Source organism: Lepisosteus platostomus, chromosome 5 (genome assembly GCF_059453375.1).
Source record: "Lepisosteus platostomus isolate fLepPlt1 chromosome 5, fLepPlt1.hap1, whole genome shotgun sequence".
Lineage (NCBI taxonomy): Eukaryota > Metazoa > Chordata > Actinopteri > Semionotiformes > Lepisosteidae > Lepisosteus > Lepisosteus platostomus.
The window spans coordinates 16,888,045-16,901,475 of NC_142615.1; the positions used below are offsets into that span (position 1 = coordinate 16,888,045).

At 54.1% G+C, this 13,431-nt stretch overlaps 1 long non-coding RNA gene across 1 annotated transcript; it reads left to right on the forward strand.

Annotated features, from left to right (window-relative positions):
• The first annotated feature begins 2,680 nt into the window (after positions 1-2,680).
• Positions 2,681-3,531, forward strand: LOC148664250 (uncharacterized). Its single transcript, XR_015937146.1, has 3 exons — positions 2,681-2,784; positions 3,040-3,203; positions 3,332-3,531. It is a non-coding gene; the product is annotated as an uncharacterized LOC148664250 (long non-coding RNA).
• The last annotated feature ends 9,900 nt before the right edge of the window (positions 3,532-13,431 follow it).

Here is a 13,431-nt window from a genome sequence, read left to right on the forward strand (position 1 = left end):
TCTTCTCTTGCTCCCGACGTATAACACACTGGGGGATGAAGCTGGTGTCTTCAGCTGTAACCCTAGCTATTTATGCAAACAGCTCTTTTATGAAAAGCAGCTCTAGGCCTAGACAAGAGGAACAGATTAAACAAATCTTGGATTTATGAATTATTCAAAGCAGACTGAGCGCTGCTATACTGTATGTAGGAGCCAGAGATGAAGAATGAGCTATTTAAGGAAATCAGGAGTGTGAGAGAGGGACTGTGTGCTTTTCCTCCCAAAAGAGAAGGCTTGTGGTTCTTTATGCTTTTCTGCACAGGCTGCCAACGTTTGGGTTCTTGGTTTGAATGCTCGAGTTGTCAGGCTGGCGTTTTTTGTTCCTGTTGGAGCCCATAATTGTGAACAAGGCGCTTGAGGACGTCTCTGTGCGGGTGTGCGTTAGTAATGACGTGTGTGTGCCTCTCTGTTTCAGTATAAAAAATGCATTTAAGACATTCAGCCTTTTCATGTTCCTAATATTCTTTCTTTCTCGACAATAATAACTAAGGTGGCTGCTGGAAGAGGTGTTAATGGGGCCAGCAGGGGGTGCTCACCCTGCGGTCTGTGTGGGTCCTAATGCCCCAGTCTAGTGATGGGGACACTGGACTGTAAACTGGCGCCGTCCTTCGGATGAGACGTAAAACCGAGGTCCTGACTCTCTGTGGTCATTAAAAATCCCAGGGTGTTTCTCGAAAAGAGTAGGGGTTTTACCCCAGTGTCCTGGCCAAATTTCCCATTGACCCTTACCAATCATGGCCTCCTAATAACCCCCATTTATGAATTGGCTTCATTACTCTGCTCTCCTCCCCACTGAGAGCTGGTGTGTGGGGAGCGTTCTGGTGCACTATGGCTGCCGTCGCATCATACAGGTGGATGCTGCACATTGGTGGTGGTGGAGGGGAGTCCCCATGTCCTGCAAAGCGCTTTGAGTGGAGTGTCCAGAAAAGCACTATATAAGTGTAAGCAATTATTATTCATTATAATGTAATAAGTCCATTATTTCTCACCCCTCCATTGTAAGGCATACACAACACAAACACCAGGAACAATTATCTCAGAAGCCAGTTAACCTCCCAGAAGAAATAAAAGGTGTTAAAAGTAAGTATCTCCTTTAGGTGAGGACAGACTGGATCAAACAAAAACAACATTTGAAGTGAATTGCAAATGTATTGAGTTGTGATGCAACTGTAACTTGAACCTAACATGACTGGGGCGTGCATTTTTGAAATTGCATTTTCACAGCTGAAATACAAAATGAAGCTGATCGCAGTCCAAACTCAAGGTATTGTTGTAAAACTAAATATTCAACATGTTTCTACCTGTCCCTTTTCAGCTCACTCAGAAGTCCATAGCCTGCAGCCTGGTGCCTCTCTGTCTCTCTCCCTCCACACTGCTGGTCCAGTGGAGGTGCTGTTTGATCCTGCAGGATCTGTCCAGTCTCGTATAGTCTTACTGAGCAGCGCAGGGCTCCCTGGCCCCAGGTACGAACAGGAAGTGTCAGTGCAGAACAGCTCTCTGACACTCCGCTCCCTCACTCCAGCTGATCAGGGCAACTACACAGTGAGGGACCTTAAGGGAAGCAGTATCAGCACTGTGATCGTCACTGTGGGCGGTGAGCAGGTCTACAGTAGGGTCACTAGAGGGCTCTATATTCTTGACAGAGTGTGTTCTTCTATCATCCTCTGTCCTGATTGTCTTTCAGCTCACAGAGACACTGTCACCCTGCAGCCTGAAGCCTCTCTGTCTGTCCCTCTGTTCACTGGAGAGCCAGTGGGGGTGCTGTTTGATCCTGCAGGAGGTGGAAACTGGACCTCAGTGTGTTCTGTCCAGAACAGCACAGCCAGCTGTGTCCCCCAGTACAGTTTTTTTTATTTTTGATGATTAGCCATATGTTGATTATAATATTGTACATAATGTATAATTTGAACTCGATATTTTTCAGGAGTGAATGATTGTATATTTTCAGAATAAATTTCGAAACCAAATTATTGTCCCTCGATCTCTGTCTCTCTCTCGTCCTGCTGTCTGTCTGTCCCTGCCTCTCTGTCTCTCTCTTTCAGCCCTGTCTGTCAGTCTGTCTGTCCCTCGATCTCTGTCTCTCTCTCTCCTTCCTCTCTCTCTCTCAGTTTGTTTGTCCCTCAATCTCAATCTTTCTCTTTGCCTGCTGTCTTTCTGTGCCTTCATCTTTGTCTCTCTCTCTCCTTCCTTTCTGTCTGTCTCTCTGTCTGTCCTGCGTTGTCCCAGCTGGGCCTGTCTCCCCGGCTCTCTGCCTTCAGCTCTGTTCGCCGATGTCCCACCAGCCCGTCTCTCTCTGAGCCTGTTTCTTGACTTGCAGGAGGAAGAGGAGGTGGAGACAGCTCCTTCGGCAGGAGAGAGGAAGGAGGTCAGTGCTGGTCCCACCCTGCTTCCTGTCCTGTCTGTGGTGGAGTTTCGCCGTCTTGTCTGTCCCTGGGTCTCAGTGTTTCTCTCTCTTTCAGCCCTGTCTGTCAGTGTCTCTCTCCTCCTCCTCTCTGTCCTCAGTGTGTCTCTCTCCTCCTCCTCTCTGTCCTGTGGTGTCCAGTGGGTCAGTATTAGTGGGCTACACCCAGGCTCACTCACTGCGAGTGTGATCTCAGCAGAGTCTCTGTGCTCTTGGGACACTTGACTCACCTGTCTCTCTCTTTCTCTCCCTGTGCTGTCCCTCTCCTGCCCCCTCTCTCCCTCCAAGGACTCCAGCTGGAGGAGGTCCAATCACCACCTCCTGTGAGACAGAAGAAAAAGAAGGTGGGTAATGCTCTGATCCTCTCTTTACTCCTGTCCAGTGTCCAGTCAGTGTGTCTGTATGAACCCCTCTCTCTCTCAGTGCAGTGTTCATGTACTGGAGTGTCCAGTCAGTGTGTCTGTATGAACCCCTCTCTCTCTCAGTGCAGTGTTCATGTAGTGGAGTGTCTGTATGAACCCCTCTCTCTCTCAGTGCAGTGTTCATGTCCTGGAGTGTCCAGTCCGACTCTTAACGTGACTCTCCTGTCTCTGCTTCAGAAGCGCTGGTGCATCTTTTTAAACTCCCTGAGCTGCGTGTCGGTGGAGACAGATGATAAGGACGAGCCGATGGAGGCGGTGGAGACTGTAGGTCAGGAGAGGAAGAGCGAGGGAGAGGAGGAGCAGGCTGCCGGGAAGGACAAGTAGAGGAAGAGGAGGTGCAGGTGAGCAGACAGGGGGGCGCTGCCCGGTCGTGTCTGTGATTCAAGGAGGAGTCTCCTCTTGCTGTTTGATGTCATGGTGACGTCTGTGTCTGTGTCCCTCACACCTGCAATAACAATATTCTTTCCAGGTTCCTTTCCTGGTTCTGTGCCTGCTAAGATCTGGACTGGACTGTGCTGGACCGGAGCTGAGGGGCCCCAGACTGTGCTGGACCTAAGCTGAGGGGCCCTAGACTGGACTGGACCTAAGCTGAGGGTCCCCAGACTGGACTTAATCTGTATTGTAATTTTTGTTCTTTTGTTAAGCATCATTAAAATGGTTTTAAAAAAATCTATTTAGTTTTTGTTTTTTTCCCTCCCCCTCCCTGAAACGAACGATCAGAGTTTGTCCTTCTCTTTCATCCCGGAGAGTTTGTGGTTGATGGATTGAGGCCGAGAGCCCTCATCGTCAGCGTCCCACCAGTTGGCGGGGATATAGCAGGGGGGGCATCGTGTCCAATACTCCTTGAAACGAGACAGATTTCAAGCCACCTCCGTCTGAAGAGAAGGAAGTCGACCACGAAGTCTAGGGTGTCCTAGGAAGATCTTTAGCGCTCGTTTGCCCAGCAGCCATCTCACCCTGCAGCTCCCAGCTGGCAGCCCCCTCCCCACTGGAGCCCAGCAGGTGGGAGCCTGGTCAATACCTGGAGGGGAGACTCCTGGGAAAAACTGAGGTTGCTGCTGGGAGAGGTGTTAGTAGGGCCAGCAGGGGGCGCTCACCCTGCGGTCTGTGTGGGTCCTGATGCCCCAGTATAGTGACGGGGACACTGGACTGTAAACAGGTGCCGTCCTTCAGATGAGACGTCAAACCGAGGTCCTGACTCTCTGTGGTCATTAACAATCCCGGGGTGTTTCTGGAGGACAGTAGGGGTGTTACCCCAGTGTCCTGGCCTGATTCCCCCCCTGGTCTTGACCCATCATGGCCTCCTAATCACCCCTGTCTCTGAACTGGCTCCATCCCTCTGCTCTCCTCCCCACTGAGAGCTGCTGTGTGCTGAGCGGACTGGAGCATCATCCAGGTGGGGGCTGCACACTGGGGGGGCTGGAGGGGATCACCCTGACCTGGGAAGAGCTCTGAGGGGAGGGTCCAGACTTATTAATTATTATTATTATTCGTGCTGCACTGGGCTCCTGTCCTGGCAGTGAGAGGGGGACTCTGTGATCAGTACAGATACTTATGACTGTATAATAATACACGATAGAAATGGAACACAGGGTAGCGCTGTAGTCTCTTCGAAACGTTTTGAACTGCCAGAAGAAGTTTTCACAACCCGGACTCGTGAAGGTACAGGTCTTCTCCCATCGTCCGGAGCAAGGTGTATCGTGTCCTGGTGATTTCTCCCGTTTCGAATGGAGTTTAATGTCGCATTTCTACTTTATTAGAGAGAGGCACTGAACTTTGGGGAACGTGACATCCACCCAGTATTACTAGTAGGTTGATAAATATAAATGTTCTTTTTCCCCCCGTATTATACCTCGCGAAATATAATATGTGTGTGTGTCCTGTGATGGACTGGTGTCCTGTCCAGGGTGTGTGAGTGTGTGTGTCTGTGTGTCCTGTGATGGACAGATGGTACCCAGCCTGGACACCCATGAGACACTGGCTGTGATGGACTGGTATCCTGTGAAGGACTGGTGTCCTGTCCAGGGTGTGTGTGTGTCCTGTGATGGACTGGTGGATCACAATATTAATTCTCCTCCTTGATTCCCTCCTTCATCGCCAGAGTGAAAGCGGGACACGGCAGTAAAAGCTCAGCCCTGCGGGTGGTGGTCCTCTCGGCCACACGGGGGCGCTGTGGCTCCACGGGGGGGGGGGGGGTTATGTTCAAGTCCCGCTGGGAATCGCACCGACGCGGTGGAGTTCGTGAACGTCCCAGACACCAAGAAAACGAGAGAGAGAAAAAAGGTCGTTTTCGGGGTTCAAGAAGCAACCCCGAGATTCAGGGAGTTTCCCCGCTGAGCTTACTCTGCCGAAAACACGCAGGTTTTATTTTTTTCCCGTGCCCCCCCTCACACAGGCTGTTTCTGTAGCGTGAAGTTGTGTTTTTTTTCGCGGCGGTCGGTGAGGGGCGAAATTTTATTTATTTTTTTCCCACGGTCTGAAACAGAAACAGCCGGGTGGTGTTGTAGAGAGGTCGACGTGCCTGGTTTTCCTCGTCTGCGAAGCCCGTTTTTTTTTTGGGGGGGGGGGTCGTGAGGTCCCACGCAGCGCTCGGAAAAGAAAATGGCGTCTCTTTTCCCCGCAGGACGGGGGGAACCTGTGTTTTTTGGACGTGGCGTGGCCCGAAATTTCCGCCCTTGGGCGCTAGAGGGGGGTGGAGGTTGGTCTTTCTTTGATTTGGGGTTCAGGGGGGATGCTAATTTCACTGAACCAAACCCCACGGAAACCCGTGTTGGACGTGGGGGTGCTGAATGCGCCCTCGACGTGATTTTGTCTTTAAATTCAAGTGCAGCTTTTGTAACCCTTGGGCCGGAAACAGCTGGACCCCTTTCCCCTGCCTGTCCGAGGTGGCGACTACCGGGGTCGTACAGGGACACCCGGCTGGGTGCGACGTCACGGAGGCGTCACAATGAGCCGCCTGACGTCACAGAGCGGCGGATTCTAGCGGGGGGCGGCGCCGGAGCCCCATGAGCTCAGAGGAGTGAAGAGAGAAGAGGAGGAAAGCGCTATATAGTCATTTCTAAACACGTGTTTCTTCCAATAAAGTTACTTCGACTTAGATCGTTAGTTTCAGCTTCAGAATCTCTCTTCAGAATCCCCGTGAAATCGGTAAGTCAGTCAGAAGCGCCGCTGGCGAGAAATAACAAAATAAGTGGAGAAATAAGTTGTTTTTTTTACCGTTACTGAACTCTTATGGGTGTGATCGTGCTGTAAAAAGATATTGAGAGGAGGTGCACCTCTACACAGAGAGTGGTGGGGGTGGGGAACAAGCTGCCCAGCCATGTGGTTGAAGCCGGTACCCTGGCTTCTCTCCAGACACAGCTGGGTGAGCTCCTCCAGTCAGGACAGGAGGCTCTTCTGTACACAGAGGGTGGCGGGGGTGTGGAACAAAGCTGATACCCTGGCTCCTCTCCAGACACAGCTGGGTGAGCTCCTCCTGTCAGGACAGGAGGCTCTACTGTACACAGAGGGTGGTGGGGGTGGGGAACAAGCCGCCCAGCCCTGTGGTTGAAGCCGATACCCTGGCTTCTCTCCAGCCACAGCTGGGTGAGCTCCTCCAGTCAGGACAGGAGGCTCTTCTGTACACAGAGGGGGGCGGGGGTGGGGAACAAGCCGCCCAGCTGTGTGGCTCCGCCCCACCTCCCCTCCCCTCTGTGACTCTGCTTGTCTCGGCAGGACGATGGACCGACAGAGATGCCGCACAGCCGTGCGCGGTCGCAGCAGGACCCGGGCCCGGCGAGGCGTCGTAAGTCCACCCCTCCCGCCCGCCGTCCAGCGTCCAGTGTCCAGCGTCCAGCCCTCCTCCGACTGGCCTCTCCGCCCCCAGCAGCGCTCGCTGTATTATAATAATAATAATAAACTTCACTGATAGAGCACCTTTCACACACATAGCAGCGCAAAGCGCTTGACAGACCAGGTCTCACGGTAACACCTCCGGACGAGGAGAGACACTTCCAGTGGTGATCTTGACTGAGGACATGCCTCGGCTCAAGAGACAGGGTCGCGGGTCCATTATGGCCTTCTGAGAGTACAGATTGCCTCTGGACGTCCCAGACTCTTACTGGACACACTGTAGAGACTCACCTGTCCAGACTCTCACTGGACACACTGTACACACTCACCTGTCCACACTCTCACTGGACACACTGTACACACTCACCTGTCCAGACTCTCACTGGACACACTGTACACACTCACCTGTCCAGACTCTCACTGGACACACTGTACACACTCACCTGTCCACACTCTCACTGGACACACTGTACACACTCACCTGTCCACACTCTCACTGGACACACTGTAGAGACTCACCTGTCCAGACTCTCACTGGACACACTGTACACACTCACCTGTCCAGACTCTCACTGGACACACTGGACACACTCACCTGTCCACACTCTCACTGGACACACTGTAGAGACTGCCCAAGGCCCCTAGTCTCGACACGACTGGGCTGGGCTATGTGGTCAGAGCTGTCTCGGAGATGGGCTGTTTGGCGTCTTCACAGGTCACACCGGTCAGGCCGAACCCGGACTGGCAGCGGGAGAGGTCCCGGCCCAAGTCCCGGTGCTTTTCCGTAAGTCTGACCCGGTCGCCTTCCGCGAGACTGGACGGGCCGCCCTGTGGTGGGCCCGGTGCCCCACATCTACCCTACAGCTCCCCCCACTGACCCCTAAACTCCCGATACCCTACAGCTCCCCACACTGACCCCTAAACTCCCGATACCCTACAGCTCCCCACTCTGACCCCTAAACTCCCGATACCCTACAGCTCCCCACACTGACCCCTAAACTCCCGATACCCTACAGCTCCACACTCTGACCCCTAAACTCCCGATACCCTACAGCTCCCCACACTGACCCCTAAACTCCCGATACCCTACAGCTCCCCACACTGACCCCTAAACTCCCGATACCCTACAGCTCCCCACTCTGACCCCTAAACTCCCGATACCCTACAGCTCCCCACACTGACCCCTAAACTCCCGATACCCTACAGCTCCACACTCTGACCCCTAAACTCCCGATACCCTACAGCTCCCCACACTGACCCCTAAACTCCCGATACCCTACAGCTCCCCACTCTGACCCCCACAGTCCTGATGGCCGAGAGGTCTCTGCTTGCTGTAGTGATTGAGTGAGCTCTGTGGACCTGACCTCTGTCTTGTGTCCTCGTTTCCAGCGTCTCCTAGTGGTCCGGCATTTCAGCAGGCCTGAAGGTGAGATCTGGGGAGGAGACAGAGCACCCCCTAACACCCCTGAGCGAGGTTACAGGGTTGGACTTACTGTTGGACACACCTGTCCACACTCTTTCTGGACACACTGGACACACTCGCCTGTCCGGACTCTTACTGGACACACTGTACAGACTCACCTGTCCACACTCTCACTGGACACACTGTACACACTCACCTGTCCACACTCTCACTGGACACACTGTACACACCCACCTGTCCAGACTCTTACTGGACACACTGTCCACACTCACCTGTCCGGGCTCTTATTGGACACACTGGACACACTCGCCTGTCCGGACTCTTACTGGACACACTGGACACACTCGCCTGTCCAGACTCTTACTGGACGCACTGGACACACTCACCTGTCCAGACTCTTACTGTCCACACTCACCTGTCCAGACTCTTACCGGACACACTGTCCACACTCACTGTCCACACTCACTGGACACACTGTCCACTCTCACCTGTCAACACTCTCACTGGACACACTGTACACACTCACCTGTCCACACTCACTGGACACACTGTCCACTCTCACCTGTCCACACTCTCAGTGGACACACTGTACACACTCACCTGTCCAGACTCTTACTGGACACACTGTACACACTCACCTGTCCAAACTCTCAGTGGACACACTGTACACACTCACCTGTCCAGACTCTCACTGGACACACTGTACATACTCACCTGTCCAGACTCTCACTGGACACACTGTACACACTCACCTGTCCAGACGTAGTCTCTGCTCCTCATCCCCCCTGCGTTGTGTCTCCCCCTCTCCCCGCTGGACAGAATCCTGTGGTGTCTTCGTGCTTCCCCGAGCTCGTCCAGAAGCTGGAGAGGGCGGCCGAGCTGCAGCTGGAGCTCCCGGGGTCACCCGGCTCGTCCCGCTCGGGCTCGCCCGACTCGTTCCGCTCGGTGTCCCCCCCCTCCTCGCCCGAGAGCCCCCTCCGCTCCCTGCCCCCGGCCCCCCCCTCCGGCCCCCTCAGGCCCCTGACTGCCCCGCCCCGCCGCGCCCCCTTCCTCCCCGCCATGCCCCTCGAGCCCCCCCTGCTGCCCGGGGCGGTGCCCCTGCCCCTGCCCCCGCCCGTCCTGCCCCCCATTGCCCGCCCGGCCCCGCCAGACCCCGCCTGGGGCTCCCCGGTGCGGAGGGCAAGGAGAGAGGCTGAGATGTCTGACGAGGCAAGTGGGGCAGAGTCTGTCCGTCTGTCCGCCTGTCCTTCTGTCCATCTGTCTGTCTGTCCTTCTGTCCATCTGTCTTTCTGTCCTTTTCTGTCTTTCTGTCCATCAGTCCATATGTCCTTTTCTCTGTCTCTGTCATCTGTCCATCTGCACTTCTCTCTTTCTGTCTTTCTGTCCTTCTGTCTGAGTCTCTGTGTCTGTCCCTCTCTCCCTGTCTCTCTCCCTCTCTCTTTCCATGTTTCCCTGCTCTCTGTCTGTCCTGCATTGTCCCAGCTGGGCCTGTCTCCCTGTGTCTCTCCGTGTGTCTCCCTGCTCTCTGTCTGTCCTGCGTTGTCCCAGCTGGGCCTGTCTCCCTGTGTCTCTCCGTGTGTCTCCCTGCTCTCTGTCTGTCCTGCATTGTCCCAGCTGGGTCTCTCTCCCTGTGTCTCTTCGTGTGTCTCCCTGTCTGTCCTCTCTGTCTGTCCTGCGTTGTCCCAGCTGGGCCTGTCTCCCCGGCTCTCTGCCTTCAGCTCTGTTCGCCGATTTCCCGCCAGCCCGTCTCTCTCTCAGCCTGTCTCTTGACTTGCAGGAGGAAGAGGAGGTCGAGACAGCTCCTCCGGCAGGAGAGAGGAAGGAGGTCAGTGCTGGTCCCACCCTGCCTCCTGTCCTGTCTGTGGTGAAGTTTCGCCGTCTTGTCTGTCCCTGGGTCTCAGTGTCTCTCTCTCTGTCAGCCCTGTCTGTCAGTGTCTCTCTCGGCCTGCTGTCTGTCTGTCCCTGCCTCTCTGTCTCTCTCTCTTTCAGCCCTGTCTGTCAGTGTCTCTCTCCTCCTCCTCTCTGTCCTCAGTGTGTCTCTCTCCTCCTCCACTCTGTCCTGTGGTGTCCAGGCAGTTTGTCTCTCTCCTCCTCCTCCTCTCTGTCCTATGGTGTCCAGTGGGTCAGTATTAGTGGGCTACACCCAGGCTCACTCACTGCGAGTGTGATCTCAGCGGAGTCTCTGTACTCTTGGAGACACTTGACTCACCTGTCTCTCTCTTTCTCTCCCTGTGCTGTCCCTCTCCTGCCCTCTCTCTCCCTCCTCGGACTCCAGCTGGAGGAGGTCCAATCACCACCTCCTGTTAGACAGAAGAAAAATAAGGTGGGTAATGCTCTGATCCTCTCTTTACTCCTGTCCAGTGTCCAGTCAGTGTCTCTGTATGAACCCCTCTCTCTCTCTCAGTGCAGTGTTCATGTACTGGAGTGTCCAGTCAGTGTGTCTGTATGAACCCCTCTCTCTCTCAGTGCAGTGTTCATGTACTGGAGTGTCCATTCAATGTGTCTGTATGAACCCGTCTCTCTCTCTCAGTGCAGTGTTAATGTCCTGGAGTGTCTAGTCAGTGTGTTTGTATGAACCCCTCTCTCTCTCACTGCAGTGTTCATGTCCTGGAGTGTCCAGTCCGACTCTTAACGTGACTCTCCTGTCTCTGCTTCAGAAGCGCCGATGCGCCTTTTTAAAGTCCCTGAGCTGCGTGTCAGTGGAGACAGAAGATCAGGACGAGCCGATGGAGGCGGCGGAGACCGTAGCTCAGGAGAGGAAGAGCGAGGGAGAGGAGGAGCAGGCTGCCGGGAAGGACAAGAAGAGGAAGAGGAGGTGCAGGTGAGCAGACAGGGGGGCGCCGCCCGGTCGTGTCTGTGATTCAAGGAGGAGTCTCCTCTTGCTGTTTGATGTCATGGTGACGTCTGTGTCTATGTCCCTCACATCTGCAATAACAATATTCTTTCCAGGTTCCTTTCCTGGTTCTGTGCCTGCTAAGATCTGGACTGGACTGGAGCTGAGGGACACCAGACGACTGGATTGGAGCCTAGGGACAATAGGCTGGACTGGACCGGAGCTGAGAGACACCAGACTGGACTGGACTGGAGCTGAGGGACCCCAGACTGTGCTGGACCGAAGCTAAGGGACCCCAGTCTGGACTGAAGCTGAGGGACCCCAGACTGTGCTGGACCGAAGCTGAGGGACCCCAGTCTGTGCTGGACCGAAGCTGAGGGACCCCAGACTGGACTGGACCGAAGCTGAGGGACACCAGACTGGATTGGACTGGAGCTGAGGGACACCAGACTGGACTGGACTTTTGTAAAGCATCAATAAAATGTTTTTAAAAAAAATCTGTTAAGCTTTTGGTTTATTCCCTCCCCCCCCCCCAAGGTTGCTGCTGGGAGAGGTGTGAGTGAGGCCAGCAGGGGGCGCTCTCACCCTGTGGTCTGTGTGGGTCCTGATGCCCCATTATAGTGACGGGGGACACTGGACTGTAAACAGGCGCCGTCCTTCGGATGAGACGTCAAACCGAGGTCCTGACTCTCTGTGCTCATTAACAATCCCGGGGTGTTTCTGGAGAAGAGTAGGGGTGTTACCCCAGTGTCCTGGCCTGATTCCCCCCCTGGTCTTGACCCATCATGGCCTCCTAATCACCCCCCTCTCTGAACTGGCTCCATCCCTCTGCTCTCCTCCCCACTGAGAGCTGCTGTGTGCTGAGCGGACTGGAGCATCATCCAGGTGGGGGCTGCACACTGGGGGGGCTGGAGGGGATCCCCCTGACCTGGGAAGAGCTCTGAGTGGAGAGTCCAGACTTATTAATTTTTATTATTATTCGTGCTGCACTGGGCTTCAGTCCTGGCAGTGAGAGGGGGACTCTGTGATCAGGACAGATACTTATGACTGTATAATAATACACGATAGAAATGGAAACAGGGTAGCGCTGTAGTCTCTTCGAAACGTTTTGAACTGCCAGAAGAAGTTTTCACAACCCGGACTCGTGAAGGTACAGGTCTTCTCCCATCGTCCGGAGTAAGGTGAGAGGCCACCCCCTCGGGGCGCAGTATCCCCGATGCACCCCCCCACCACCACCCAAAACGACACACACTTCTGTGACGATTGGGAGACCCCGGTTCGACCAGCCCCTGCGGTGGAGGAAACGACCCGCTGGAGAGAACACGCAGACTCCACACAGAAGGGTCACCTCGGCATTTATTCCAACAGCAAAACAACACCAGAGAGAAACGGTCTCCGAAAGAGAAGCGTACACCGGGAAAAACACGACGGGGTCATTACAAATGGGAATAGGAGTCCTTTTTTTCTTTTTTTTTCCGGACATCAGTTGTATCGTGTCCTGGTGATTTCTCCCGTTTCGAACGGAGTTTAATGTTGCGTTTCTACTTTATTAGAGAGAGGCACTGAACTTTGGGGAACGTGACATCTACCCAGTATTACTAGTAGATTGATAAATATAAATGTTCTTTTTCCCCCCGTATTATACCTCGCGAAATATAACGATGGCCAACTCCTTAAGTCGAAATTTAAACCCTTATCAGCTACAAGACAGTCCGTCAACATCACCGCGGCCCGAAGCGCGACCTTCGGTATGACGTTAGCCGAAGGGGGTAGGATAAGTACGTCACAGCCGGGGGAAGCCCCTATCACGTGAGAGGGGTGCGGCGGGCGACGAGCCCCCGGGGGCGAAGAGAAGTTGATTTGCATGGGGTGTGGAAACACTACACGACCGGGCAAGCGAGCCGTTTTTTTTGTTTTGTTTTTTTCCAGAACATCAGAACAACTGCAGAGATGACCATCGATCCACTCCGGACGTTTCCTTTTTCGTCCTCTTTGGCCTCCAAAATAAAAAAAAAACTGGGATCCATCGTGGCGTTGCCAAAAAAAAGTGAAAGACCACTTTTCGGGCTTTCGTGCTGTCCATGATGAAACCGTCATGGTTGTGTAAGGATACGTTACGTCACAGCGCTCGGGCGTGAGGAGTGTCGTTACGTTTTTGAAACGGGCACGTCAGACAAGATCTCTGACAAGATCTCCGAAAAACCCAAACCTGTAAGATTCAATTTCAATTGAGTTTTTTTTATATAGCGCCTTTCACAACAAGAATGTCCCAAGGCCCCGAACAAAGGAGTTGTTCCACACCCCCGCCACCCTCTGTGTACAGTAGAGCCCCCTGTCCTGACTGGGGGAGCTCACCCAGCTGTGTCTGGAGAGAAGCCAGGGTATCAGCTTCAACCACAGGTCTGGGCGGCTTGTTCCCCACCCCCACCCCCTTCTGTGTACAGAAGAGCCTCCTGTCCTGACTGGAGTGACAGTAGAGACG